The sequence below is a fragment of the Tamandua tetradactyla genome, chromosome 16 (genome assembly GCF_023851605.1).
Source record: "Tamandua tetradactyla isolate mTamTet1 chromosome 16, mTamTet1.pri, whole genome shotgun sequence".
NCBI classification, from domain to species: Eukaryota; Metazoa; Chordata; class Mammalia; order Pilosa; family Myrmecophagidae; genus Tamandua; species Tamandua tetradactyla.
Window position 1 is genome coordinate 64,528,408 of NC_135342.1, and position 15,212 is coordinate 64,543,619.

At 36.7% G+C, this 15,212-nt stretch overlaps 1 protein-coding gene across 1 annotated transcript in view; it reads left to right on the forward strand.

Moving 5' to 3' along the window:
• Window positions 1-6,368: 6,368 nt before the first annotated feature.
• The window catches only part of ZFHX3 (zinc finger homeobox 3), a 1,060,470-nt gene continuing 1,051,626 nt past the window's right edge, over window positions 6,369-15,212 (forward strand). The window contains exon 1 of the mRNA XM_077132887.1: window positions 6,369-6,438. The gene's annotated coding sequence lies outside the window, so the exon portion shown is untranslated. The remainder of the gene's footprint in view (window positions 6,439-15,212) is intronic.

The following is a 15,212-nucleotide window of genomic DNA, read 5'->3' on the forward strand; positions in this document are numbered from 1 at the left end:
ATTCTTAAAGATAATTTTATAACTATATGGCTTTTACAGTATGATCGTGTGATTGTGAAAACCTTGTGGCTGATGCTCCCTTTATCCAGGGTATGGACAGATGAGTAAAAAAATAAAGACAAAAAAATAAATAATGAGGTGGGAATAAGGGGTAAAAACAAATTGGGTAGGTTGCAATCTAGTGTTCAATGTGAGGGAGGGTTAAGAGGTATGGGGTGGATGGGGTTTTTCATTTTTCTTTTTATTTTTTTTTCTGAAGTGGTACAAATATCTGAAAATGATTATATTGATGAATACACAACTGTGATGATATTGTGAGCCATTGATTGTATGCTTTGGATGGACTGTATGGTACATGAAGGTATCTCAATAAAAAAAATTTTTTTTAAAGACACTAGTAAGAGGATGAAAGGACAACCTAAAGACTGGGAAAAAATATTTTTCAACCCCATATCTGACAAAAGATTTGTATCTAGGATATATAAAGAATGCTCAGAATTCAGCAGGAAGAAGAAAAAAACCCAATCAGAAAATGAGGGAAAGACCTGAAGAAATATTTCACTGAAGAAAGCACCTGGTTGGAAAATAAGCACATGAAAAGATGTTTGTTGTTGTTAGCTATTAGGAGAGTAAAAATTAAGTCCACAATGAGATTGCACTTCATACTTATTAGAACTTATTAGAACTGGTGAGGGCACAGAGAAACTGGATTGCTGGTGGGAAGGTGAAGAGGTACTGCCATTCTGGAAAACAGCTTGGCAGTTTCTAAGAACCAAACATCTTGGCAGTTTCTTACCTCACAATGTAGCAATTGCACTTTTAGACATTTTCCCCAGAGAAATGAAAATTCATATCCACACAAATATCTGTACATGATTGTTCAGAGTAGTTTTATTTATAGTAGTCCCAACCTTGAAAGAACCAAAATATCTCCTTAGTAGCTGAATGGCTAAACAAACTGTGGCACATCTATACAGTGGAAAACTACTCAGCAATAAGAAAGAACAAAATACTAATGCACACCAATTGGATGGATCTGAAGGACATTATGCTGAGTGAAAAAAGCCAGTATCAAAAAGTCACATACTATATAATTCCATTTATATAAAATTGTTGAAATGAAAAAATTATAGAGATGGAAATGGATTAGTAGTTGCCAGTGTTTAGTGATGGTGAGGGAGGAACAGAGGGTTGACTACAAAGAGGGTAGGATGAGAGAGATCTTTGTAATAATGGAATAATTCTGTGTCTTGACTGCTGTGGTGGTTACTTGAATTTATACATGTGATAATATGGCATAGAATTATACACATGTACTCACAGCAAATTTATGACTATTTAATTAAATTAATTTATTTATTTCTGCATGGGTAGGCACTGGGAATCAAACCCAGGTGTCTGGCATGGCAGGCGAGAACTCTGCCACTGAGCCACCATGGCCCACCCAATTTTTGACTATTTTACTATAATTAAGTAAGATGTAATCGGGGGAAACTGGATGAATTGTACATGGGGCTTCTCTGTACTACTATTGCAACTTCCTGTGACTGTATAAATACTTCAAATTATAAGTTTCAAAAAAAACCAAAAAACACATTGCAACTATGTCAGTCATTTGCTAACTGGCTTTGAGCTCTTGTTCTCACTCTTCTGTGTTCTTTTGTTATGTATGGAACAAGTGCCAGGTCTTCTTGTTAACTGACTTCTCCCAAATTCTCCTGTCAATGGATTATAGTTTTGTCAATTGAGGGAACTGGGGAGTGACTGGGAAGCAGAATACAGGGAGAAATTACCTTTTTTCCCCACTTCCATCTTCCAGTGATATTTTTCCAGTAACAGTGGGCAACTATAGAATATAGCATTATTTTTTGGCAATTCTAGCCCCCACACTCTAGAACTTTTTCCTTGATCCTAGCACCATAGTCAACCATGGGCAGTCCAAGCATCAGTCATGAGGTTCTCCCTTCACAGTCCCAACAGTTCGTCCCTTCTTATGCAGTTCTGAACTCTGAGAATATAATCTCCTCCATTTACCTGCCCTAGGGGTGATATTAGCTTTCTGTGACTGGTTACTAGGCTCTGGGTTACCTCAATACCTTCTTACTCTCTCACTCTTTTCAGTAACCATGTAACCTATCCCCTGTATGAAATTCCTGAGCACTTCTTTTATCTGATTTGACTTGGGTGAAACAGAGTTAGTGCTGTGTTACAGGAATTGCTCCTTGGAGAAAAGGCAATATTTCCATTATTTTTAAATCTCAAGGCTAAGCTAAAATACATAGAAACTTTCTACTAGGCAGAACCTTCTAAGATGAGAGGAAGTATGAAACACCTTGAACCTGAACTGTGGTTGAAACTCAACCCTCAAACTCTTGAAATCTCTGTGGGAATGGTAGAGACTGAAAAAAAAAAAAGTATTTCAGCTTGAAACAGTTTTCTGCCTTGCAAGGGAAGGATGTTTGGATGCTGTTGGGGATTGAACCATGTCTCCCACAAAAAGCATGTCAGGTTTTCTGACTTCTGCTCCTATGGGTAAGAACCCATTTGTAAATAGGACCTCTGAGGACCTCTGAAAAGATTATTAGTTAGGGTGTGCCCACTCTGAATGAGGGTGGGCCTTTAATTTAATATGGCTGAAGTCCTTCTAAGAAAACACAATTGGTCACAAGCAAAGAAAACATGGAAGAAGCCAGTAGCTAGAAGTCAGCAGAAGCCTGAGAGAAAGGAGAAGACGGTGCCAAACCATGAGATGGGAAAGCAAAGGAACCCAAAGATTTCTGGCCAGATGGAAAGAAGCAAGCCTTTTAGACTCTGAAATCATGAGCCAGTAAATTTCTGTTGTTAAAACCAACCTATGGTATGATATTTGTTTTAGTAGTTCAGAAACTAAAATAGATGCTATTTCTATTTATTCTCTCCTAGAAAAACTGCCTGAATAGGCCAAATTTAGAAAGAGATATATTTGCTTAGATACTCCAACAAATTTAAATTACTCTGAATTAGCATTTCCTAGACATTTTGATTTTATTGAATATGGAAAAAATTGGGGAATGAGCATAATTTTACTAAGGGGGCATGTTAAAAATGGGGAAAATTTGTATCAGTTATCACAATCATTTCATCAGAGAGAACAGCTTAGTAAGAAAAAAATAAATGATCTCAGAAAAAAATGGATAGTGTTTTATATTTAAGAAAGTGGGCCTTTAAAAATGTACTTATTCATCCTTATTTGTTTATTTAAAAAAAGTATCTATGGTCAATTAAAAATTGCCAGTGGTTTGCCCTTGAATAGGTGTTTAGAAAATGGAAAACTTAATGATGTAGGTTAATGTTAATGGTTAGAATGTATCTTAAACAAACAATAAAAACCTTTCCCTTTAAGATCAGGAAAAATAATATCGATTACATTCCTTTGTTTTTGAATAGACTGTCATAATGTCTATTCAACTCATTGCACTGGAGGTCGTAGCCAATGCAGCTAAGCAGGAAAAAAAATCAAAGCAAGGTATAGGATTGTAAAAGAACTAATAAAATTGTCATTCTCCACAGATTATATGATTGTGAACATAGAAAATCCCAAATAATCAATTGACAAAGTATTGAAATTAGTAAAAATATCACAAGATTGCTAGAAACAAAATCATTGTGGAAAAATAAACTATATTTCTATATAATAGCAACAAACAGAAAATAAAATTTAAAAATAGATACCATTTATAATAGTATAAAAAATATGAAGGACCTGTTAATAAATCTAGCTGAAGATGTATAAAGCTTATAATCTGAAGACTATAATAGTTTATTGAAAGAAATTAAAGAGAACCTAAATAAATGGAGAGATACAGCATGTTCATAGGCCACACCTTTTCCCCAAATTGATCTAAAGCTTCAGTATGCTCTCAATCAAAGATCCTAACTTAAAAAAAGAGAAAGGTGTATGGAAATTCAAGGGTTTCCATAATACCAAAACCCTAGAAGAATGTGGTTAAGGACATCTTTACCAGATATTAGGCCCCATTGAGACAGTATAGATTTGGTGCCAGGATAAATAAGCCAAAGAAACAGAATAGGAAGACTGAAAATAGGACAATCTATATATTTATGTTTGATATATACCAGAAGTGGTGTTATTGGAAAAAGAGGAACTTTTCAGTGAGTATTGTTGGAACAATTGGTTATCTGCATAGAAAAATAAATGCAGTTAGACCTCTATCTCACAACGTACAAAAATAATCAATTCCAGGTAGAATAAAAACTTAAAGATATCATAGTTGAAACAGTAATTTTTAGAAGTTAATTTGGGAGATTATCTTCAAGATCACAGGAGCAGGGAAAGTTTCTTTAAGCACAAAAGGCTCCCCATAAAGGAAAACTAGTATAAATAGTTTTATAAAACTATTTTATAACTAATGATTAAATTTCACCATCTTTTTAAAATGGAGAACTTGCCCTGAAAGAATATTATGTAAATCTTTCTGTCACAGATTATTGCCTCTATACATAGATTTACATAATATTCTTTCAGGGCAAGTTCTCCATTTTAAAAAGATGGTGAAATTTAATCATTAGTTATAAAACTAATTTATAACTAATCATTAAAACTAACAATTTTTGTTTATCAAAATCAAAAGACACCATAAAGATAATAAGAAAAATCATGTCATGGGGAAAGATATTTGCAACACATATCACCATTAAAGGAGTAGTATCCAGAATATATAAAGAATTCTGGCAAATCAGTGAAAAAGATAAACCCAATGGAAAATGGATGATAGATATGGACCCTTCACAAAAGACTCAACCCAATTGACCAGTCAACTTATGAAAAAAGCTTAACCCCAGTGGTAATCAGGGGACTGCAGACTGAAACCCTAAACACACCTATCACATTATCAAAAAAATTTGAAGTTACAAAGATTAGTGTTGGGAACTTTGCTGATTGGGGTATAAACTGAAACATCATATTGGATAAGAGCTGGCATTAAACATTGTAAAGCTAATCCCACTCATACACTAAGACACAGCATTTCCACTCCTCTCTATATATGCTCTAGAGAAAATCTTTCTCATGAGTACCTGGAGACATAATCATGAATGTTTACATTAGCATGGTTATAATAGTCTCAAAACTGAAACAACACAGTTGTCTGTCAGCAGTAGAAATGGATCAAGACTGGTATGTTCTTATACAGCAATGGAAATGAATGAACCATCGTTGCATTAAAAAATGGGTGATTCCTATAATGGTGAGCAAATGAAGTAAGCACTGAAGTATTCTGCTAGTATAAAATTTAAAAACAGGGAAAATGAAATAATAGCTTCTTGGAATTAAAATACAGATACAATATATAGAAAAGCTACAATCAAAACACAAGGGAATGACTAGCTCAGTAGGAGACTATGTGAAAAATCAGAAAGTGGGCACATTTTATAGGGTTGTGAGAGGAAAATAATTGCAGGAGTGGAGTGAGACAGAATGACATTGGGGGATTTGGTGTCTGAGGGGCTAGCAAAGTTCTGCATCTTAATCTGGTTGGAAGTTACAGGACTACCTTATAATTTTTCTTCCAAGTAACTTTACACACACACACACACACACACACACACACACACACATATACTTTAATATATGTTTATGTATATAGTACATAATTCTATATATATGTTTCATTGTTAAAATGCATGAGTGTATCTTAGGCATCTTTATTTCTTTCATCATACTAATATGGAAATTGCAGAAAAGAGAATACAAACATGGAAGTTATGAAGCATAACTTCTTTCAAGAGTAGTTTTTATCCATCTATATACAAATAATGTTGCTGTTAATTATAATTATTAATGAAAAGTTGAATCAGTTCATTACAAATTTAGCACAGGGATGTACTGAAGATTCATGAGGCATCAGAACTAAACCAGGTATTTTCATGATTCTCAGAACCTTAGCATCATTGACCTACATATTTTTTACCATGGGTCATTACTATCATGGGTGACTTGCATGCTGGTGAGCTCAAACTGCCTCCCAATGCATTGGTAGGAGTCCCCCTCCATTAATAACCCCAAGTCTAACTCCATTTTGCCATTTAAACACCACACTCTCCTTTGGGGATCAAAATTTCCACATAAAAAAGGCAACAAAACAGCAATTATGTAAATTGAATGGAAGAAAACCAGTAGTGTCCTGTTTGAGGTGATTTTCCCATAATGAGTGTTGGAGGAAAGAGGAGAATGGGAGGGGCTAGAGGTTAAAAATTGGAAACTGTGTATGTGTATGTAATAAGCTTGCACAGAAAGCAGATGCGCGTTGTGGAAGTCATGTATAGAGGCAATAATCTGTGACAGAAAGATTTACATAATATTCTTTCAGGGCAAGTTCTCCATTTTAAAAAGATGGTGAAATGCAGACGACATGCCTGACTGTAATGAATCTAAATCAGGTAAATAATTTGCGCTCTTAGATTATGGCCCCAGATCCACACTTGCTTAATGGATCTATTACAGCTTAGAGGGTAAAGGAAACTGCAGTTCCCTGTTGCGGGCTTGAGAAATAAATGAAAACATTGCATTTCAAAAGATTCAGTGGTATGATGGACTCTCACAGTTTTGATGATGCAGATCATAATTACTAATTTGTATGTTTTTAAGTAGAGAAAACTCTCTAAATCACCAAATGAACATTAATTTTGAAACATACTTACACATACACACATACACACACACACAGAAACACACCAAAAACTGGCTTAGAGGACTATGGGTTAAATGGAATCTGCATCCTTCCTGCGGTGGGTCTGTGCCCTAAGATGAACATTATGTAAAACATATACCAGTGACCCCCTCCCTCTCTCCTTTTCTCCTCCCTAGCAGTAAATTTCCATTAGGTCCTGGGATGCATAATGGTGAAAGGAGGAAGACAACAGCTTGGGATGCTGCTCGCCCCATATGATACCATTCAACAGAATAGGGATGAGCTCCGACTGTCTTCCTTTCAATATGATGACAATTTTACATTTTAAGCTTTCCATGTCTTTATTTATAAACATCTCTCTTGTCAGTTATTCTCTCCATTGTATTCATATAATTGTGAGTGGCCTTTTCATCTGCTTATAAATTAGGACTGGCGGTCTTTATGTGTGTATATGTGTGTGCACATGTGTACATGTATGTGTGCATCTTGTACAGAAAGCTTTGACTTCAGAAGCCCCTGATAACAGGTTTGCAGTTTCTAACTTTTTACCACACAGAAGCCATATACTGTTGCAGAGTCCTGACTTGAGTACTTTAATACCCCATCTTTATTACACAAGTTTCAATTAACCTGCAAACCTTCTTGGTTAGTGTAATCTTTAACTAGAGTTATAATAATTAACTGCCTATAATTACTACATGTAGCAATTTAAAGTATTGTTTCATGTGTGGCTATAAATAAAAATTTAAGACTTGGTTCCTTCCTTTGAGTGCTATACGTGAATTATATTATCCTTTGTATATGCATGTGATTACACATAGTTCTCTAGAGAAAAATAATCAACAGGAGATACTGGTAAATTTGAGATTTGCAAACATGGTGATGCAAGTGTCCAAAATCCATAGGGCAAGCCGTGAGGCTGCCAACTTTGATGAAGGGACTTGATGAAATCCACAGGAGAGACTGGCTGGCTGAAGCAGTGAAATTCAGAAAGAATCTCTCCCTTAGAAGTCTTCAACTGATTGGATCAAAACCAACTGATTGGATCCTCTTGTTTGTTGAAGACACCCTTGTTGATCATAGGTGTAATAAACCACAGATGCAATCAACTGATTGATAATTTAATAAACCAGCCTTCTGGTTTATCAACAAGCCGTGAAATATCCTTGCAGTAATCGTTAGGCCAGGGCTTCTCTGACCAGACAACTGGGTATAATCACCTGGCCAAGTTGACACCTAAACCTAACCATCACAATCTACCCCTTGTCAACTTGGGAGCTATACAAATCACCTTAAACCATACTTAATCTCTAAATAGAGCACCATAACAGATATATGTTTCACCTAACAATACTCAACTGTCCTGCATACAACTGGAAATGCACTGAATCTCTCCAGAATAGGGTGTAAGTCCTAAGGTGACAGTCACTTTTAAACTTGATATCCTGTAACTTAAATAGTATAACATGAACAGTAAAGCTTATGTTATATGATACGAAGAAAAACAAGATATGTGCTTTATGTACAAATACAAATGTATTCAAAACAAGCATGAAAAATTCATACCACTGCAGTCCTCATTTCTATAACTGGTCATGTGATCATTGCTTATATTTATCACTACCTTCTTCTACTACCCATCCCATATTACCTTTACCCTCAGCAAGCACTTCACCTGGCTGTGGTTATTTGCTTGGTGGGGTGACCCAAACCTTCATTCCTAGAGTGTCTGGGCCATTGGTAGTCCTACCCAGATTAGATTATTGCAATCTTCCATTGCCTTAATCACAGAGCATGGTAGTATTAAGAGCTCCTCTAGGGGATCTCCTGTATTCCAAGAAAACTCTTCCTTACTTCCACTGTGTTATTACAATTCTATTTTCCCTGTCAGGATCAGTTGCCCCAGCCAGTATAGTAATCCCCTTCTTGCCTGTTGATTTAGAGGTATGAGAAGCCCAAAGTGGCAGGTGGCAGTCTTAACTTCCAGTGTATTGAAATCATTGTTGTGTTTCCTGGTAGAAACACTCCTCCTTTCAGAACCAAGAGCTTAAGGTTTCAAGGATAAGAAGTAAAAAACTTTCTAATGGATCACTAGGAGTGATAGTGAATGGTACCATTCCCATTTCCACCAAAGCCCAAAGTGCCAGGTGGCAGTCTTAACTTCCAGTTCAGTGGAATTGTTGTGTTTCCTGGTAGAAACAATCCTCCTTTCAGAACCAAGAGCTTAAGGTTTCAGGGATAAGAAGTAAAAATCTTTCTAATGGATCACTAGGAGTGATAGTGAGTGGTACCATTCCTATTTCCACCCTTTGATTCCTGGCCCATGAATCCTGGCTATGGGAGAAATAGCACCATAGAGTGGATGCTGAGTCAGCACATACATACCCTTTTATAGAGCATTGTCCCCACCCTACAAGGTATTGCCACCTAATGGACTCTGTAATTGTGTTTTCAAAAGACCATTCCACTATTCTACCAACCCAGCTGCCTCTGGATGATGGGAACACAATAAGACCAGAGAATTCCATGAGCATATTTTGGTGGCAGAGAAGTGTGGTTCTGTGGTTTGCAAATACCAAGCATATTGGAATGGCTTTTTACATGGATAAGGGAAACGTTCTGGAGGAATTGTGATATGCTTGATAGAGAAGGCCTGAATTGCTTTTAAGGGACTGTTGGTAGAAATGTGGGCTCTAGAGATACTTCCAATAAGGTTTTAGATGAAAGTGATGGATGTGTCACTGCAGACTAGAAGGAAGGCAACCCTTGCTTTAGAGTGGCAGAGAATTTGGCAAAATTAAGTACTGGTGTTGGATGAAGGCAGAATTTTAGAATGATGAACTTGGATACATAGCAGAAGAGATTTCCAAGCTAAATGTGGAAAATGCAGCCTGGCTTCTTCTTGCAGCTATAGTAAAATGCAACAGAAAGAGATAAGTTGAGAATTGAAGTCTTGGGTACAAAGAACACAGAAATTGATTGTCTGGAAAATTCTGGACTTCCAAAAAAGGGAACCCCAGAAAATAGGGCCCCATTTGAGGATTTAACCAAACATGGAACTACTCAGCCATTTAAAAAATCAGAATTGGAGATGGAGTTATCCAGAAAGAATATGTGGAAAGTCCTATTGTCTGATGGCTATGATCCCTATATGCTGCATGGAAAACCAACAATTTTTTATGAGATCTGTATAAACCAGTGCCAGTGTGGACTCCAAGAAAAAAAAAAAGGACAAATTGAAGGAAAAATTGCTTCAATGGCAGAACTATGGAAGTGATAGTCTGGAGCCAAGAAATCTTAGGCCAGGAGAAAAGTCCCACTCATCCATGTGGAAAGGGTGAGTTTGCCCAGAAAGCAGAGGATGGGCCTCCTGCTTCATTGCTCAGGAAGAGTTTTGCCACCTCAGGCCTCGAAGAGGATGGAGCATATTTTCCAGGGATTAGGGGGAGCCTGACTGCTGCCCCATTGTTTTGGAGGGGTTGAATGTGTACCCCAGAGAAGGCAGTGAGTCCAGGTGTTGCCCTGACACTTGCAGAAGGTGGAGGCAAGATAAAGGTGGCTTCTCCACTGCCGCCCAATGCTGCAACCCTCATCCCAGTGTTTGGAGAGAACAGGATCACTGTGTAAGGCCTTAGAGAGGATGGGACAGTGCTTTCTAAAGCTGTGATGATAAATGACTCTCTGACTTTAATTGCAATGGAGTATGCCCTGCAGGTTTTCTGAACTGTTTTGGTCCATTGACCCATTTTCCTTTTGATTTCTCCCTATGGCAATGGGAACATGCATCCCATGACTGTCCCTCTTCTATATTGGAAGCAGATAATTTGTTCTGAGTTTCAAAGGCCAACAGCCAGAGGAAAATTTTTGCCTTAGGATAGACCATTCCTGAAACTGGCTTTGATGAGATTGTGTACTGTTTTTTACTTGATATAGTATTTGTATTCTTACAAAAATGGTTTAAGGCTTTTTGTGATATTGTGATGGAATGAATATATTTTGCATTTGGAAAGAACATGTTTTTTGGGGGTCTAGAGGATAGAATGTACTGGTTTGAAACTATTATGTGCCCCAGAAAAAAACATGTGCTTTCAATCTTGATCCAATCTCATGGGATCAGACCTATTATTTAGGGGGGAACCTCTTGATTAGGTTGTTTCCATGGAGCTGTGACACACCCAGTTGTGGGTGTGACCTTTGTACCCCCACCCATTCAAGGTAGTTTTGATTAGTTTCCTTGAGTCCTTTAAAAGGGAAAATATTTTGGAGAAACCTCAGATGCAGACACAAACACATTCATTTGGAAATTTTGAAGCCCCAGGAGACACCAGGAGCTGAGAGAACCAACAGAAGCTAAACAGGAACTAGAGCCAACATAGATGTAGATATTTGGAGATGCTTTAAGTGCCAACAGAGAGAGCAGATGCCTAGACATGGATGTTTGGAGATGCAGAGCCCAGCAGATATCCCCTTCCATGAGATGCTAAGCAAGACAACCCAGAGTTTTGCCCTTGCAAAGGTAAGTGAAGGCCCACAGACACTTAGAGAGGAAGTCTCTGGAATCAGGAGCTGGAAGCAACAGAACCAGCAGATACCAACCATGTTCCTTTCCATGTGATAGATATCAGTATTTCTTCAGAGTTAAGCTGTCTTTCTCTGTATGCCTTACTTTGGACAGTTTTGAGGCCTTTGAACTGTTAACTTGAAACTTGATAAAACCCCTTTATAAAAGCTGATCCATTTCTGGCGTATTGAATTCTGGCAGCTTTAGCAAACTAAAAAAATTTAAAAAATAAACACACAACACTGAAAGGGAAGCAGACCATAGCATGTATCCAAACCACCAGTGTTGTTGCATGTTTTCCCTTTTACTTTACTTTGGGTACAGAATATGGGTACAAAAATGAGGTGGGCAACGAATATTTTAATTACATTTAAAAATGCAAAAATTTATTGGTAAATTGTTTGAATCGTCAAGGTATATCCCTGTTTCAGATGCATGTAACTGTCAGCCATTATCATTTGTCCTCATAAAATGCTTATTTTGGGGCAGTGCAATGGTTACTCAGTGGCAGAATTCTCACCTGCCATGCCAGAGACACAGGATCAATTCCTGGAGCCTGTCCATCCCAAAGAAAAAAAAATGCTATTTTAATTTTTTTTTAAAGAAAGGGAATATATATATATATATATACATACACACATACATGCGTAAGCATGCATATATACATATAAAGGGCAAAGCAAAGAGTTCTCTCGAGGGTTGGCTATTACTTCCCCTGCTTGAAAGAAAAAGTATTCTCAACGGGATTACATCCTCTCTCATAACCTATCAATTGTATGATCAGAAATTCATAGCACAGCCCATCTATTGCTCAACTTGCCCAGGGCTGCAGGATTGAATTTAAATAGGCAAATGCCAGACTTGGACATTGACATTCTCTCTGTCTCTCAATCTTTCTCAATCTATTGTCTTTCTCCCAATCATATTGTCTCTCTTTTCCTTTTCCTATTGAATTGAAAAAAATTCTTCCATATACTACCATTTTATATTAGGTATGAACTAAAGTGATAAGAACTTAACTGGAAATGGAGGATGGATGGTGAGTGGAGAGACAGACACAGCAGGAGAGAGGGAGGATGAGAGAATGAAATCGAAAAAAAAATTATAAATTGTTGCTATCATACCTTTGTTGGGACTGTAAAACTTGATTACTTTTTTTTTTAATTTAAAAGAAATACCTCAAGAGGAATTACTTAGCATGTGTCCATCCATACCCAACCTGCAAGATATCTGGGTATGAAGTTTACTCATTGTCCTGTATTCTATCCTTTCTTTATGTGTGATAATGAAAAAAAATGCAGTTGAATCTATTGACTATCAATTTTTGCTTCTTTTGATTGTGTGACTACCCAGGGTGTTAAGTGTATAGAGTTGTTAGCCTAATGACATTTAACTTTGGCCTGATAAAATAGTAATTCAGATTCTCTCTCTTCCTACTCTTCTCATTTTCACCCACACCAATAAATATAAATCAGATTTATCTTTAAGTCCAAAAAACTACAATGAAAGGAAAAACCTGTCTAACTGATAACACATTAAAACTATCTGGAGAACCTAAATGTTTAAAATTGAATGCTTTTGTGTTCAGACAGATGGGTGAATGTTAATCATGATGGTTGGGCTTTGCTGCAAATGACTAAAAAATGAAAGTTGCTGGGAGAAGACTGCCTATTGTCCTGCCTTTCTTCCCGAAAGAAAGTATGAAAAGTCATTCTACTTTATGTCAGCTTGCTAGCTTTTAAAAGTCATGTTTTCCTCCTTTTTCCAATATCTTTTCAATAGGCAGAGAGTAACCTTGGACTAGGAGTTTCATTTTGATCTTTGTGTTAAAATCTCCCTCCTAATGGCTACTTCTATAGAATTAGATCCCTTGATTTTTATGTTTCTGCCAGTAATGCTTAGTTAAAAATAAACATTTCTAAGTACTTATTTTTTTTTAAATCACCATCAATTTACTGGTAAATCACCATCAATTTACTGGCATTTAAATTTATCCCAGAGGGTGAAATCCAAATAAATTTTGTTCACATGGGAAATGTAACAAATCCCTCAGACTTAATAAAAATGATATTCTGCACCATGATGTTATACCATTTCTGCCTGGGGAAGGACAGCATTATATACCAGAAAATATTGTTAAATACATCTATTTTTGAGAATCATTTTTATTTATGTGAATGTTACAGCCTCCTTTCTATGTTAGAATATTGAAAACTCATTGAATTTCACTGATGAGGGATTTTATAATCAGAAGAAAAAAGCAGAGAAGCTGATGTCAGTTATTGAGTTAACCACTGACACAAGAGGACTTGCAGAATTTCCTTTGTTACCATGTTCATTTTCTGATGTCTCCACTAATGTGTGGGCCCTTGACCCATGGAGTATTCAATTAGTATAGTATTTGATCCAGTTACTACAGTAAAAAAATAATTGAAACTGAATTAACTGAAGACTCATATAAGTCTCCTTCCTTCTGAGGTTTCCATTGATAAATAAGGGAGACCCTATAGTTATTTTCCTTGACATTTTCTTCATTATTTCAGGTTCAAATGAGCCCCTAGGTGTGGCTATTTCTCAGGAAGGGCTAAATTTTACATTTCTGGTGAGTCAAGGTTTTACAGATGTGATTTTTATATATATATAAAATATATATATATGCCTTGAGATATAATTCACATAACATATAATTCACCCATTTAAAGTATGTGATTCAATGGCTTTTTTCATTTTCATGGGGTTGTGTAACCATCACCACAATCAATTTAAGTATGTTTTCATCATCCTTAAAAGAAACCCCATACCCATTAGCAATTGCTCTCTATTTTCCTCCATCCCTCCCAAGCCCCTGGCAACCATTAATCTACTTTGTCTCTATGAATTTGCCTATCCTGGACATTTCATATAAAATGCAACATGAAGTCTTTTGTGATGGAAGATGTGGCGCTGAACCATCTGTTGGAGACACTGAATTTTGGGGATCTAAAAAGATGCACATGCTCACGAATAGGGAGAGCAGTTTGGGGGTAATTGCCCCTCCTGAAGTCCATGGATCCCTATTTAAGACACTGTTCACTTGGGAAAATATTCTTTATCTGCTGAGCAGGCAGATTTAGAGGAGAGGAGATAGGCAGAGAATATAAAGATGGCCCTTGAAACTGGCATGTGTTTTACTATCCCCAGGATTTTCCTGTTTTCCAATGACATTTATTCTCTTCCTTACTATATTTTGGTAAGGGAAAAGACCTATAGACATACCTATTGTTTTACCAAGGCTACAAATATTCATTGCTTTTTCTTCCTTTAGTGATTTTTGGGATTCACATTTAGCTTACATATTTGTTATTGTAGTCTTTCAGCAAAAACTAAATTAGTATATGTTGAAGTGAACTAAAGATTGTGAACAGAGTTTTACATCTTAAGTATTTTGCCATTTAATGCACTCTCCTATAAGCCAAGTAAAGGTGGAGAAGACTGATATAAGTTTCGTTGGTCCCTTAGGAATTATTTTTCCAAGTACACAGAGGAAGACAGGGAGAGAAAGAGAGAGATGAATAAACAAAAGTCAAAAGCAGAGTTCTAAAGGTGCTTTTTAGAAACCACAGGCTTGCCTCTTTGCCAAATGGCCACTGGCCACCCTCCCTGCATATTTACATACATGTTCTTTTCTTCTGGCTTCCTGAAAATTGGCTTTGTGACCATAAGACAGCTTGTCTTACTTTGAGCTTAGTACATATTCAAGGCTGCTCCCGAAACTCTAAGCTTACTTCAACCTTAGTACATATTTAAGGCTGCTCCTGAAAAAATAAATGCTCCATTTTTAGATTTGAATCTTTTAGCAACCTGGTAACAGTCTGACATCTTTTGTAGAACTTCTTTGTTTTCCAGGACTTATGCAATTGTGGTCAGCCCATCAGGCTATTCTTAAGGTTGTTTCTCTCACATGCTCTCCCATTTCCTACTTC